This window comes from Corvus kubaryi, unplaced genomic scaffold, assembly GCF_017639235.1.
Source record: "Corvus kubaryi isolate FWS band 111438036 unplaced genomic scaffold, C.kubaryi_AGA036_p1.0 37392, whole genome shotgun sequence".
NCBI lineage: Eukaryota > Metazoa > Chordata > Aves > Passeriformes > Corvidae > Corvus > Corvus kubaryi.
This window is the reverse complement of record NW_024581131.1, coordinates 10,345,763-10,361,095: the sequence shown is the minus strand read 5'-3', so window position 1 is coordinate 10,361,095 and position 15,333 is coordinate 10,345,763. Positions and strand designations below refer to the sequence as shown.

The 15,333-nt window shown below is 36.5% G+C and overlaps 1 protein-coding gene across 10 annotated transcripts in view; it reads left to right on the top strand.

Annotated features, from left to right (window-relative positions):
• Positions 1-15,333, top strand: part of LRRC4C (leucine rich repeat containing 4C) — a 497,660-nt gene that overhangs the window by 206,679 nt on the left and 275,648 nt on the right. For 7 of the 10 annotated variants that reach the window (XM_042038286.1, XM_042038288.1, XM_042038293.1 and 4 more), the window contains exon 2: positions 901-990. The exons of the other annotated variants lie outside the window; for them this stretch is intronic. The gene's annotated coding sequence lies outside the window, so the exon portion shown is untranslated. The remainder of the gene's footprint in view (positions 1-900; positions 991-15,333) is intronic. 10 annotated transcript variants of the gene reach the window in all.

Below are 15,333 nucleotides of genomic sequence, written 5' to 3'. Positions count from 1 at the left end.
CAGAAATACATTCACTAATCAAAACTGCTTGAAATTCTCTGTTGACAGCAAGGAACATTCCACAATACTGATGGAAATCTTACCATGTTTTTTTTTTTTTTTTTAGGATAAGAGACAAGACTTGCTAACTAGGATTTGTTTACAGCTGCATGAGGCAAAATTTTTAAAATCAGTTTAATTTCCTACTAGAGGGAATGTTATGCTCTATTAAACTTCTGTCAGAGCAGTAGAAATAAACTGTATATAGACCATATATATACACGTGTGTATGCATAGAGTAGTCTTCATTTTCTTGCCAGCCTATTCCCCTCTTAAACTGATTTCACTACAAGAGTTTATTATTCAGCCTACCTGATCTTTTCTTCATGGATTCTCATTAATACATATTGAAAAGGGATAAAGGGAGGTACTCTGGGATGTAATGGGCAAGATTTTCTTCAAATCTTTTTGCCATTAATTTTCAAGGAAAATCTGTTTTTTTTTTTTTTTTTTTTTTAATAGGAGCAATGTTAGGGGTTTTTTGGACAAGATTCTGTTTTCTGTTAGACTCTTTGTGAAAGGCATTTTTGGTTGAAATTGAGAATGCTTGCTTCCTGAAAATAAAACCTTTTTTTCTGGTGGTACAAAATAAACCAGAAATATTAAACTCCTTGTAGCTCAAGTAACGTTAACCTATACATGAAACATATTTTGAGTATTACAATATCTTAATAGTATGCTTACACTTACAAGTAAAGATTTAATTATGCAGGTTTTTTAACGAAATTGTAGCATGTTCCTGTAAATTTCCCAGCTATGGTTATGTATTTTCACGTATTATCACAATGCGGCTACTAAAAAAACCTGTGTGTAATTTAACCTCGTGGGGTTTTTTTGTTTGGTTTTTCTTTTGTCTTTCAGAAATGAATTCCTTTATTGTAAGAAATCATGGTTATTTATTGATTCAGAAAGAAAATGGACTGATATTCTCTTGGGTGTTCTGAACAACATGTAAGTTGTCATGTCTTCAGTTTAGGTAGTGATTATGATTTGATTTTAACAAAGAAACCTTTGGCTAGAGATGTTTCTTAATTTATTTTTTTTCCACAGCAGCAGATAAGGTACAGTGGTAGATTGTCTGAGGTAACACTTTTTGGAAGATATTTTTATCCCCTTGTTTTACTTTGCACATTAATATTCATCCGGTGCTATTAATCATTCGTACGCTTCAGATAGGAAGGTTCATAGCAGCACAACTTAAAATTAATCCTAACTGATAAGTGAAGCTCTAAAAAAAAAAAAAAATTTATACAGGGCCTACTTGGTCAGGAAAATGACCTGGCACTTGATAAATGCCTTTATTAGTTAACTTCCCCCAAAAATAGCAGTATTTTTTTATGGTAGAAACTGCAAAAACACAACTACGCAGTGCCCGACAGAAGTGTAAACTCTGATTAAAATTTTCAGTTTGGAGGAGACATTAAATAATATTAATTACCTTCTCTGACTTAATGTGCTAGTACAGAAAGGGAGGCTAAAAAGGGCATTTGTTATTTCCCATGGCAATGTGTGCAGAGCATTGTCACTACTCAGTAGCAGCATTGTTTCTGGTATTGCTAGTGGAACAACACTCTTAACTTTTCTTCTGTTGATGTTTGATTTCATTGCCATGAGCATTTCCTGCTTGAAAAATACACAGTTCTTGAGGTTGGATCTCTGTTATTCGTTTGACTTTTGAAAGGCTAATTGATTCATCTTTGTTCATGGTGCTGTTTCGGTCTTGTCTGTGCACAGACATTTGCAGGGACAATTCATGGGCTCCAGTGTTCCGAGACCGAATATCTGTCATCCAAGCAGTCATGCACTCGCACAGAAAGAGGATTTTGAGCATCCTGGTTTTCAGTGTTTTCAGCACTATTTCTGTCACTGTTTTTAGAAGAGCTCTAGTCCACGGGTAGAAGTGATGTCACTGGCTGAGGAGATGTGCCGTATATAGTGACTAGCCAGAACTTAAACGTGAGGTTTGACACACAGCCAGTCAACTTGTCTTTGGTCAGGTGAATTTTCCAACAACTCTAAAAAATAAATTACTTAATAAAAAATGGTGTTTTTTCAAATAAATTATCAGTTGAAGGAAAGAATAGTTTGAATCTGTTCAACTGTAGGTGGGGATTCTCGAACTGGGATATAAAAGCTATGAAGTGGAAACTGCAGCGTGTCTGTGTTCTCTGCTGAAAGACTGAAAACAAGAAACTGCAAAATGGGTCCTATGGACAAAAAGGCTGGAGGTGTGGTGTCAAAATTATTGTTTTAGCTGGACAGTTGACAAAGATGTTTGTAGCTTCCTGCAGAATTAGACTGATAGAAAAATAAAATCACTGGGCATCCCTTTATCAACATCTAGATAGTTATTTTTTTCTGGTTCGTAAATATTTTCAGTGTCATGATCAGAGGATTTAAGATCAAGTTTTTCATTGTTAGGGAAAGAAAATTGTTTTTCCATTATCGCATTGTGAAGATGAATTCTTTTCTTTGATATGCTCATTAGATTTTCTGATAGAAGCCATCCATTTGAAACAAAAAGTGAAATGTCTTAGTACCATTTTATTATCTAAACTAAAAGTTAGGTTGCAGTTGGCCTAAAATGACTGTAGCTATTGGCTGTAGCTGATCCGGAAGCCTCAGCTTTCCATATATGACATCCCATAATTTACATTTTCTGCTATTACAGCACTTACAGTTTTACGATGCCCAGTTGTTCTCCCTGCTTTTTGGAAGAGACTCCTAGTCCTTGTTGTTGTAAAAGGTTAGCAAAAGATGTGCTGCACACAATACTGATTTATTTACACATCCCTTAGTCTAGCAGCTAACAAGATAACTAAACACACGTGCTGCAGGTGTTTGATTTTCAGCACATTCAGCAATCAAAGGTATTCTAGCAGCCACAGGGTGGTGTCAGTACTGGTGAGAACTGATCTACATTTTGCAAGAACTTTTTTTCAGATCAGAAAATGCAGATTAGTGGAAACTAAAATGTGTGTCCTCAGTCAGTCTTTCATCCCAACTGATAATGTTCAGGAATAACAGTGCTGTTCCAGTAGAAGCTAATTAAACATGGTTCTCTTACAGAAGTAGTCTGCCACAAAGCCTGGAAAGTAGAAGTCAGGCTGTGCTCCTAGCTGGGGTGTTTTGGTGCTAGAAGTAGCTCTTAGGAATCCTGGAGGATGGGGTTGGGATTAGAGCTGGAGCTCTCTGTGCTTTGAAAAATCTTGTCTGGCTCAGGGGGCTTCACTTCTGGGGTTAAATTAACTCCCACCCTCTGGATCGGTATATGGAATTTTTGAGTACTTGACAGTACATTGAGGATCTGTGAATCTGGGGCATCTCGTGATATGTTTCTTTTGTTTCTGTGCTGTCTTTAATATCTTTCATTTGCTAGAGTTCTTCATGATTTAGTTTGTTCTGTGTTTTTACAAAGTATCATTATTTCATGGAATAGAAATTCTGTTAGGAATTTTATTGTTGTGTGATTTGGGGGTGAAAAATTAATCATCTGAGTACTGTTGATAATAATCCAGGTACACATTATTTTAAAAGGGTTTTATGTGGATATTATTCTTCAGCTGAAAACACTGTTTGGGAATGATTGATTTAATTCTTTTCTCTGGTTAGAGACTTGGCTTTTAACTGGAAGCATTTTATACTGTGTAGTTACATGAGGCACTGTTATTTTCAATTCAACAGAAAATGGCTCTAAGAGCAGAGAAATGAGTGACATTGTGTTAGGGGACTGTGTATCACAAAATACACAGCTTCAGCTTGCATGCAAAAACATCATTTAGCTGTGATAATAGAAATTAGATTTCAATCAGTATGCCCTTTGTTATTAATCCATTTTTCTCCTTTCATCTGAAGAGGTCCTAATAACACTTTAGACAAATCATACTCTTTAAAAACTGATTTGAAATAAAAATGCTTTTGAAGCCTTGTGATTTCAGGCATGCATTTTGTAATAATAATATGTTTCCTTGCTGCTAATGTATTGATGCATACTTGCAAATTTGCATAATGTTGTTCTTTTATTTTTGGTCTAAGTTTATTGTTAGGGATTAAGGAATTCTTCACATTTAAGCAAATTTGTGAGGGAACTGTAGGAGCTACAGTAAGAAGACTAAATTTGAAGACCTAATAAAGACCTTAAGTTCTAAGCACTGGTTATTAATTTGGAGGGTTGGAGGCCTGAGGTTAACTTTTTCCTTTGGGGCAAAAGTGGTGATGTTTCAAGGAGTTATAAATCTTTGATGTTTCATCTACTGTCTGAGGGTGAGGAATTTGGAGTGTGTGCACCCAAACAAACATTTCTGTGTGCATTTTTCATAGCAGAACTCTCATATAGGTTAGGCTGCTATTAGAGTCTCAACTGTACGTCTTTATGCAGCTACATTCCAGCAGACATTTTTTGTGATACAGAAAAAGACACTGGTATAGGAAGGCTTTTTATCAGCAACTGTGGTTATCTTTTTGGTTTCTAGGGCCAGCTTGAAGAACAAAAGACTTACTGTCAAAGATGTTGAGAAATTACTGCTAATTTAGTAACATTTCTTAGTTTCTTCTGCTGCTTTTAGTCTAGAAATTCTTAGTTCCTTAATATCCCCTTTTAAAAATACCCTTTTGAAGAGGGGAGAGTAAACAACTCCCCTCTGTGAATGTGGCTATAACGCTCTATCAGTGCATACCGCTTCCTGACACACTCCCTTTGTGCTACCCTGACAATGAGTGTTGCACCCAAAATTCTTGTCTTGAGGACCTTAAAGGGGTCTCTCAGTTATTGTGTGCTGTCTTAAAATCTTGCTGCTTCTTGTAGGGCTGATTTCACCGCAAACAAACCCTTTTCCCATACAGTGTCTTGCTTTTCTACATCCTTAAAGCTGCGTGAGTAAAATTGGATTGTATGAGTGGGATCCTCTGGTCCATGCTGCCACAAGAATTGACAGCCCATGGACACAAAAACCCCACTCAGCCTGCAAAGGGTCCTCTGGATGAATGGGGCCAAGAGCTTGATATATTCCTCCCTCAAAACCCAGCAGCTTTAGGGCCTCCACATGGACCAGTGTCCAGCCCCAAGAAGCTCTTTTTCTGGTTAAATCACACAAAGGCCAGGTTATGATGGAAAAATCAGGAAAATTCTTCCTCCAACGCCCCAAGAATAAAGGACATGACAAGGTGTGTCTTTGTGCAGTGGTTTTCATCTGCTCTGGCCTCCTGTGGCCACCCCCTCCCCCCCCACCATGTGGGGCTTCTGCTCTGATAGCCACTCTGGGGCTGTACTGGATCTCCAGGGCAGGGGTGGGACATTGCTTCCAGTGAGCCAGTGACTGACAGCTGTACTAGAGGCTGCAAAGGGGATGGGCTGTGGGCCAGAGCACCATTCCACCTTTGCTGACCGTGGTCGGCCCGCTCCTGCACGCGCCTTAGTTGTTTTGAGAACAGTCATTGTTTTTCCAGTCTTTTTCAGACTGTGAATGTACTGGGCTTATAAAAAATGGATTTGAAACGTTTCAAGCATTAATGTCTGCAAGGAAGTATAGCTAATACTATTAGGTATCTGAGCCGCTTCCACACACCCAGGGCAGAAAGTGAAAGAATAAAAAGAAGGCTTTGATTAGCGTACATCAAGACCACATGCAGTTCAAGCTAGTTTTCATAAACTTTTATGTATATTAAACACAGTTGTTTATGTGTTTAAATTACATTTACTTCATTTCTATTAATTAAACATATTTGTATTTCTTAGTTACTGTCATCTTTAGCAACTTAGTACAGTGAGTGTTATTTATACCATATATTACATGTTAAATACAATCTTATTCCCCAAAATGAAAACTCTACTGACTCACTTGAAGGGTTTCAGTCATCATGCTACAGGCTGACAGTGAAATTACTACAAAATTTGTTTTGTCACCAATTTGAAAGTCCCTTTGGAATAGAAATAAGATTATGTCCTGTGCATCACCAGTTTATGGTCTTGGCATTTAAAATATTTCTGGTAAATGTGGCATGGTTGATACTGATCAGTTAGCTGAAGCTTCTTAAGTTATCCCTAAATGTCAACAAATGTTTGGTTTTTTCCCCCCTAGTGTCCTTAGAGCCTTGATATATTTACATATAAACAGCTTCCGAGATTAAAAAAATTAAACAAACATGTTATCTGCTGTTATTCTCTATGACTGTCCTTTTAAATGCCAGAACAACAATTCTAGATTTGAATTTGCCCAAACTGGAGTGTTCTTGGTTTTGCAGAAAGGCTTGAAGGACTATTTAGCTCTTAACCCTTTTTGTTACAGGGCCCTGTGATCTTTTTGGCCAAAGAATTGAAAGCTCTCATAGGTGACTGAAAAATAGGAAAATACTATGGTTTTGTACATACTCGTTATGGATTCTTTTTCTGCTAGACTGAGAGACATTTCCTTGGTGCAGACTCAGGGACGCTGCTTTGCTAGAGAGTTTTCCCTTGCTTCCAGAGTTGTTATTTGCTCTGGCTGCTGCAGGGGTGCAGGGCTGCTGTCACACAGCTGGCAGCTTGGCCCTAACACAGGGAGCAGCTGTCCGTGCACCATGTGCTAGCTGAAAGGTTGCAGTCGGGTTTGGAAGCGAGGTGCGTGCCAAGACCAGATATGTGATGAAATGATCTTGTTTTGAAGGAAAATTTTGATAGAAGTCTTACAGTACTTTGAACTTTGTACACCAAAGAGATGTAAGAGTCGAACTTCTCCCCAGTACTAAAAAGTGGTGTTTGAAATTCCCCAGTTTTGAGGTATTGAAATCAAAACCACTGTTGGGTGCTTCTTTGTTGCTGCTGTTTTACTGGCATCTTGACAGTCCTTGTCTTTGTTGAAGTACAAGTCTTCTGTTTGATAAATGTTCCAAACTGCTTTACTAAAAGAAAAGCCAGATACTCTAGTGATCCTTATGAAGTATATCCTGAATTTGTTGTTGAAAAAAGGAGTAGAATTGATATGGTAAAGCTGTATCCATGGTGTGAAAAATGGATATCAAAAATTTAAACTCTTTTTTTTTTTTTTTTTTTTTTTCTCCTCTGGGAACTGCATTATACCTGAGACTAAATTCCAGCTCTTTGTATGCATTTATGTTGTAGTTGTATGCATTTGTGTTATAGTATATATTTCTAATATTTACCTAATACCAAATTAAGGCTAATATATGGTAGTGTAGTTTTCCACTTGCTATGCACACTTGTTTTTCTAACAGGTCTGCTTTCCTCAAAGATAAGATGCCAGGCTGTGATTTATCTATATGTCTGTCTAAATAATCTAAATATCGATGTCATAGAGAAGATGTATCACTTCAGTTCTGGTATTCATTGCCAGTTTTGTTAGAGAATTGTCACTTCTGTAAGTGGAAATACTTCAAGCACTGGGAAAGAGTAATTAAGTTTGGATAATGCTGTTTTGCTAAAATAAAACTAAGCTAATTTCTTCACTAAATTAAATTCCAAATCTATTCAAAGTTCTGCAATATTAATTTACCAATATCCTGTCCACCATACACATAGTCACTCACTCCTGTTTGCTACTTAATTCTATTTTGTTCTTTTGGAGGCTAGGTACTGTTCACAATCAAAAATGTCTGTATTAATTCATTCTCGTTCGTGCTGGTGGTCTGTGTATGTCTATATTGTATTTTTTTTAAGGCAACACGCCTTTTGATTTGAGAAAACAATGCTGTTAATTATACTATGGATACGACCACATACTTCTACCTAAAGAAGCCACACACTTTCCTTTCATCGACTCCCACTGTAATGAGGATAGTAGGAGAAGAAAATAAGAGCTAGTGAAAATGCATGTTATGAGAAATATCAGCTACTTAATGTCACTTGAAACAGTAAAATAAGTTCTGGTGAAGAAATTTTCTTTACTAGGTAATAAGCTAAAAATACCTGGTAAATCAGCAACAGTTGGCAGATGAATACGAGTGCGAATAACGAGTATGATTGATAAATAAAGCACACATTTCTCTAGCTTATCTTCTTGCACTTATCTCCATAAATACATAGTGTAAATACACTGTGAGAGAAAGGCAAAGGTGCATTAAAATAGGAAGTACCTGAAATTTCACAAGGTGATCAGCACAAAAGAATTAAATGCTATGAATTTTTTTATTATGCAGAAATTTTATTAAACAGTCACCCCAGCTCTGTTGCTGGCACCTATATAAGCTTAGATCACATTAAACTCTGCATTGTTTTCTACTTGATATGTTGCAGGTCTTAAGTCAGGGGGGATCTGTGGCTAGAGTAATCTATGAATGCTATCAGGCAATGTGAAAAATACAGCTACTGTTACCCTAAACACACCTGAGATGAATCAGGGCAGCAGAGTAGCTTTAAATGTTCCTGCTGTTGCACATCATGAACCTGAAAATGGATCACTCCTGTTCTCCAGAACGCAGTCAAAATGTCTCACCAACAGAACAGGAGTGCTTCCACAAGCTGTCTCATGGCTCTGACTGTGTAATTCTTGGAAAGCTCCTTGGCTGAGCCCAGAGTAGTAAACCTTGGTAGCACTTGCTGTAAGGGTCTGCAGCAGCCCTTTTCAATCAGCCCGTGAGCTTTGAGTGAGTCAGTAATAATGCAAGGACAGACTACACATTTTCACTTAGGACATAGTTGGTAGGGACACCCTTTTGGGTGTGGAGAGCTGCATCAAGTGGAAGAGCTGATCAAAACTATTATTTTAACAGTTCTGGAGATACAGACTAGTCTGTTCTACTGTCCTGACCTGAATTATGGGACCTAGACATCTGAATGCAGGTATAATCCTAGATGATAGGTATTAGGTATTCTTATATCCCTCCCTTGGTTTTTTTGCAACTTGAGACAACCATGTTTCTGTGAGTTTTGGGTGGTTTTATTTCAGAAAAAAAAGTCAAAAATTTTAAGTAACTTCAGAAAAATTGGTGCCAAAGAAATCTATTTGAAGATGCTGTGATTTTTCCTAAAGGAATAGTTCTGTTTTAGAGTCCTGTGAGACAAAGCTACAACTTACCAAAAGATGGGATTTTACACAAGATTCATACTCCCAGCATCTTTATTAGAAAGTACTTAGATGATTTTCTATTTAAAATGCTGTTAACTTGGATAAATGCCCAAGTTTCATACTCCAATTACTGTACATGTCCTTTAGTGCTACTACCTTAGTAAAACAATTGGTAAAAATACTGGCATAAAAATGGTGAATACTTAATTTATATTTCCTATATGAAAAATAGAAAATATGAAAGTAAACACATTTTGTTTCCCTTTCACTGTATTAGTCCATTTTGAGCCACTTTTCAAGCTTCCATGGAAGCATTTATCTAGAGACATGGAAGCGAGATCAGAAATATGAGCAGCAAGCTCTGACTTCCTGCACTTTCTGTGCCCTTTCTGCCAAGCCAGAGCAAATGTATATTTGTTACTCCTCAGTGCATGTTATGAATCAGCAGCAAAAGGAGGACAGATATAGAAGGATGTCATTCAGGGTGAGACAGAGTCATAGTTTTTATAATTCTTCCATTATGCCTTCTATTTTCCTTATGGTATTGTCCTCCTAGGCCCTAAAGCTACTTTAAAGAACAGTACAAAGCAGCTTTGGTACCATACTGACTCAATTTCAATGTCATTAACTCCTTCTCCATCTCATAGAAATTCTCTTATGGTATTCTGAACATTCCTTTTTTCGATTCTCTTTCATTTTCATAAGCAGCTGTTTGAATGACCAACAAAGTGCAAAAGTCTTTCTTTCTGATACGTATAGCCAGAAGGCATGTCAGACACATAAAATAGACTGAAAAAGTCTATCCAGTGACACTAAGTGGTGGTAGACCACTCAGAAAGACAAAATTCTGTTATTACAGTGATGATGGAGATGTATTATACATATATATACAATATATATGGAGATAAACAATATATATGGAGATAAACACATATGCGTTGTGTTTTCACTTAACCTTTTTTTCTGTTTGAATGGAGTAATTGATGTTTAGATCTGTGCTATATTTACTCTCTTTAGAAAACAAAACCCAAAAACACATTCCTGAAAAATATTTAAGCTTTATAGAACAAATTGACACGCTTTATAGAGTGTTAGCTCCGTATCTTTACTGATAATTATTCCTGTTTTGTGTAATACTCCCCAGATGATAATTATTTGTTAAACATTATCAGATGCTTGATATTCTCCAAAGGAACCATTCTGCTTCTTGCCATGATGGCATTATAGGATTTATCTTTTGCTGTTTTGTTCTGTATATTCTATTGCTGCTAAAACACAGAAAGTGATTCCTTTACATAGAATAAAACCCCAAAAAACACCTTTAAAAGCATTCAGATGTTCTTTTTGAACATGAAATAGATTACATGTGTGCTTCTCTATAATCAGAATTAGTACCTGTTGAGTGTAAATGTGGCTTGTTGGTCTTGTTGCAGTTGGACTTTTCCAATCTAAATGATTCTATGATTGTTCAGCTCACAGTTGGCAATTCTGTTAGAGTTAGGTGGTGGTTTAAGGCAAAGAAGGACTGCAGATGGAACACCCTGATTCTGTATTGGGCAATGTGAAAAATACAGCTAGTGTCACCCTAAACACTTTTGAGATGAATCAGAGCAGCAGAGTAGCTTTAAATGTTCCTGCTGTTGCACATCATGAACCTGAAAAGGGATCGCTCCTGTTCTCCAGAACATAGTCAAAATTCCATTCCTCAAATGTTTTGACTTCTGCTGGCAGAAAATCGCCCCAAGCATTTGCTTGTATACAGCATAGGGCAAGAGATGCATCATCAATCATATGTATAATATTCCTTTACTAAAGGAAATCTTCATACCTGCTTAAATATACTGCATCGAGATAACACAGTGAACTGAGACATGGATGTTCTTTCAGAGATTAAAAAAAGAAAAAAGGAGAAAATATAGAAAGTCAAAGTTGAAGAAGGAGGCTGCAAACTCAGAGAGGTCTGCCACATGAACAGAAAGGTTTAAAGAAATCTGATGAACAGGATGATAGAAGCAATTAAATATATTTAAGGGCAACAATTGCTATCTGCAACATATTGACAAATTGGTAAATTCATGGATGAAATCCTACAGCAATAGAAAGATCATTATATGTACTAATAGATTAGACTATCCCATCTCTTGAATTTTTTGGATCTGGATGCATGCAGAGGACCTTCACCAAAAAATAAACTTACAGAAATAATACTTACAGAAGATTGCAGAAATAAAACTTCAAATGAAAGCTTGAAGAATACAATAAGAAAGGAAATAGTAACAAAGATTTTTTGTAGAACATGTTATCTGGCTCTGAAGAAATAGTGTATGACAAATGCTTTGCAGTTTTTCCTTGTGTTTTGTTTTTACCGAGAGGGATAATACTACTTTTGAAATGAAAAATTGAAGGAAGAGCTGACAGTAGAGTTTCTTCCCTGATAAGACTTGCTGAGCTCCAGAGTCCTACCCTTAGGAGAACTTTTGTTTCTCAGACAGAGGCAATTGAAGGGGAGCCTGATTTTTCACAGGACAGGTGTAAGGCTTGTTTGCTACTGCAGGGAAAAATCCATAAAGTTCATATTTTCCCTCTTGAGAACTTTTCTCCTGTGCTGCCTTGTGTGTAGCTTCGGATCAAATAAGAACAACTATTTTACTGAATACAGACATTCTAGTAAACTTCAATAATGCTACTTTTTAGGTCAAGGAGAGTAAAATGAAAAGGGGTAATGTCAGTCAAAGCCTCACTGAAAGATCATAGAGATTAAGGCAAAGTAATCTGAACAGAAGAAAAGTAAAAACTAGGTACCATTGGCAAATCAGAGTTGTTTCACTGTAAAATTAAGCAGAATAAATAAATAAAGAAGAGAACAGCTTCAGCATAGTATAGATTTTTGAGTGGCTGGCAGATTCTGGGGAGAAAGATTCTTCCCAGTCCCGCTGGTGAACTGTGTATGTGCAGTGCTTTGCACTGTAAGGTTTTAAGGCAAAAAAATACTAAAGTAATTTCTCATTTGTTATTGCTTTGTCTTTCTGAAAGCTTACAGTGATAGGAATGATTCCTTTTAAACTGGAGCCTGAAACACACAGGAAGTAAAACATCAGTGTTAATACCAAAGATTTAGGATGTTTTCTAATACATTTTAATCCCTGGGAACATTCAGCTAGATTTTCTGAGATAATTTTTCATTTCTGATACGTTCCAAGTGATTTATCCTAATGCATTTGCTAGATGAATTACTTGCCTTAATGTTGATTATGCTACCAAGACTAATCTGATAGAGATGACAGTATTTAATGGTTAGAACAATACTGAGAGCTGCTGTTTGTTGGTTGTTTCATTGATAAACTGTCTGAATATTAAATATTTATTTTCCTTATTTGGTAGTTGTAGGCAAGTTATCTTCAACAATCTGTTATAGGTCAATTGTAAGACAACCTTCAAAATTACACCAAAACCTGCTGTAGAAATTAAGTGAAAACAATAATACTGCTTTTTCTACTGATAGGATAAACTTTTCAATGCTTATGTATACCTTGTGATTTCAAAAATAATTTCTGAAGGAACTGAAAACTGGTGGCTACTGGCTTATTGCAGTGAAATGGTGAAAGATCAGAATGGTTCTGTCAATAATAAGCTGGGTCTGGTAATAACAAGCTGTACTTTTGTTGTAAAAATCTAAAGCAGCCCCATATTATCCAAACATGCTGCTAAAAAATTGACTCTACTGCAGCCAAAAACAGCAGAACTTACTATATATAACAGCAATTTTGTTAAAAAATTTGTGACTAGTAAACCTGTTTGTACATACTCGGTACCATTTGCAGTGTATCAATAAAGCTGCATCCCCCTTACATTGAGCATTTATAAAGGTGAAAAATTGTCTGACATTCTGGCAATGTAGCCTGCATATTTTCTTGTGAAACAAGAAAAAGAAAGGGGTGTATACTCCTTTAGAGAGAGAGAGAAGGGCCTATTGCAGCAAAAAGTAGCAGTTAGAATAGTGGTAGGTGATAAGACACAGGAACAGGTAAATCATGATGTGCATTTTTATAATTTCTTTCTTTTTTTTTTTTTGTTTCTTAATTTAGATTTTTTTGCAAAGCTTTGAGATATTGACACTTAATTTCAGAAGACATTTTCATGAACATTTCAAAGATGAAATGTTTTGCTAATGCAATGAAAAAAGAAATCATGATGTTTGCAAATGAATAATTCTACTTAAAATTCTTCAGTGGTGCAAAAAGTTGTCAAATATAAATGCTTCAAGATTATAGTGCTGAAAAGAAAAAAATCATTCAACAGTTGTATCATGGCTCTAAAGATCTTCTCTTTTAAAAAGCCTACATGTCTTTTGTGCATGTTCAAAAAACAAGTTTTTAATATGCCACACTTATTTTAGGAATACAAAATTCTTGATCTGTGCACTATTTGAATTAGCCATCCCTTTAAAAAACAAAATAATAAACTGATCAGCTTTAGATGGCAGAAATCAACTAAGTTGATATACTGAATTCAGCTCCATTCTGAAGGAAGTGATACATCATTAACTGATAGCTCAGGCACAAATAATCGGAATAAAGGGCCGTCCTGGTTTGAGACAAATTCGGAGGAACGTCAGAAATGAATGTTCTCTGATAGAAGGCAGGTTACAGCCGCCCCTCCACCACCAGGTGCGGAAAGAATTTTCCTCAGAGGAATGTGAGAAAAAAAAACCAACCCAATTTATTTAACAAGCAAAGTGCACACAGGCACAGGAGAAAAAAAGAATAATGCTAAATAATGAAATCTCTTGCTGTGGAGAGATTTCAGAGTCCTTTTTGGGTGTGGCTTTCTCCTCTCTGAGAATTTGGCGTTCGGCGTGGGCTGAGGTGTAAGCTCTCCTGGCCGAGCTGTAAGCTCCCTGCTGTTGTTGATCAGTCCAGAAGAGAAGAGGAAGAAACCAAAGTCCCAGGAAAACCTCTTTCCTCAGCTAATGAATGAGAAGCTAGCTAAAAGCAAAAGGAATGTAACTCTTCCCTGCTGCAGAAATGGAGCAGCTGGGCAGAAGCAGCCAGCAAGTTTCTCTCTGTTCTTGAACACAGCGCCAAAGGGATTCCACTGGCTCTCCCCACTCTCTTAAAGGTACCTAAAGACACAGGATTCAGGTCTGGGCATAGGGCAGACGATAGGGAATAGAGTATCAGTCAGCCCAGGACAAAGGCATAGTCCACTCCTAGACTGTGAGCTAGAAAAGCTCAACACTTTCTCAGCTCACCAGAGGATTTTGTTAGTGGGTTTGTGATATTTGTTACATGAGTCCCTTCCTTCCCTCAGCTTTAAAAATGAATGTTATACTCACTGATTATTTGTTAGATGCTTTGAGATGAAAAATTGTGGAGAAGAAGGAAAATTGGTATGTATGTTTCAAGTAATTCTTTAGCTTTGCTCCTCTTTGGCAAAAAGTGCAAAAAACCAAACCAGTTATGAATATAAGTAAGTTTTTTTTATTTTTTGTTATATGCTTGAAGAGACCTGGAATTCAGCAAATCATTATTTTTCAGTGAGACTTCATTTCTGTAGAATATTTCCAAGCAACTATAAATTAAACTATTAGTTTATACTACTGCTAATATTTTAACTGAGAGAGCAACTACTTCTTTTTGTTTTGTCTTCTTATTGTGCTTATCTGATTGCATAGTACAGGTTATGATCAATCATGATTCAAGTATAAGTTTAGGTTGTTTTCCCAGTTCTGTTGCCTTCAGTCTGACAGCTGCTCCCTTGACATCTCCCCAAACTAGTCAGACCTTAGAAGTAAATAATGACAGGCAAACTAAGAACTGTCTCTCATGCTGACAGTCATTTTTCATTCCCGAAAGATACTGTCAGTTTCTTGGATGACTGCTTGAGCTTCTTGGACTGCAGCCACATTTGTTTTATTTTTGAGAAGTTCAAGAGATAGCAGTGTGAAATGAGTGACCCTTTTCATCCTTCATCTTGAAAAAAACCATGAAAATGACCAGGTTGCTCAGTTTCAGGATAAACTTAGCATTTTCTCTTCCTTTCTTCAGACAAAGTGAAAGTAAATGGAATTTTATTCCATTAAAAGTGTTTTGAGTAACATAATCCACTGATTTTTTTTCTGGCAGTCAAAATGGGTAACCGTGTCACCAAAAGTATTTATTGCACATGCAGTTTGTTCATGTGTTTCACTGGTATTTCTGATCCCTTCAAATTAATACTGCTGAAAAATTAAAAACAAAGTTTGCTTTAACAAAGTAGCCACGGGATGTTAATAAATAATTCCTGTGCTGAAATT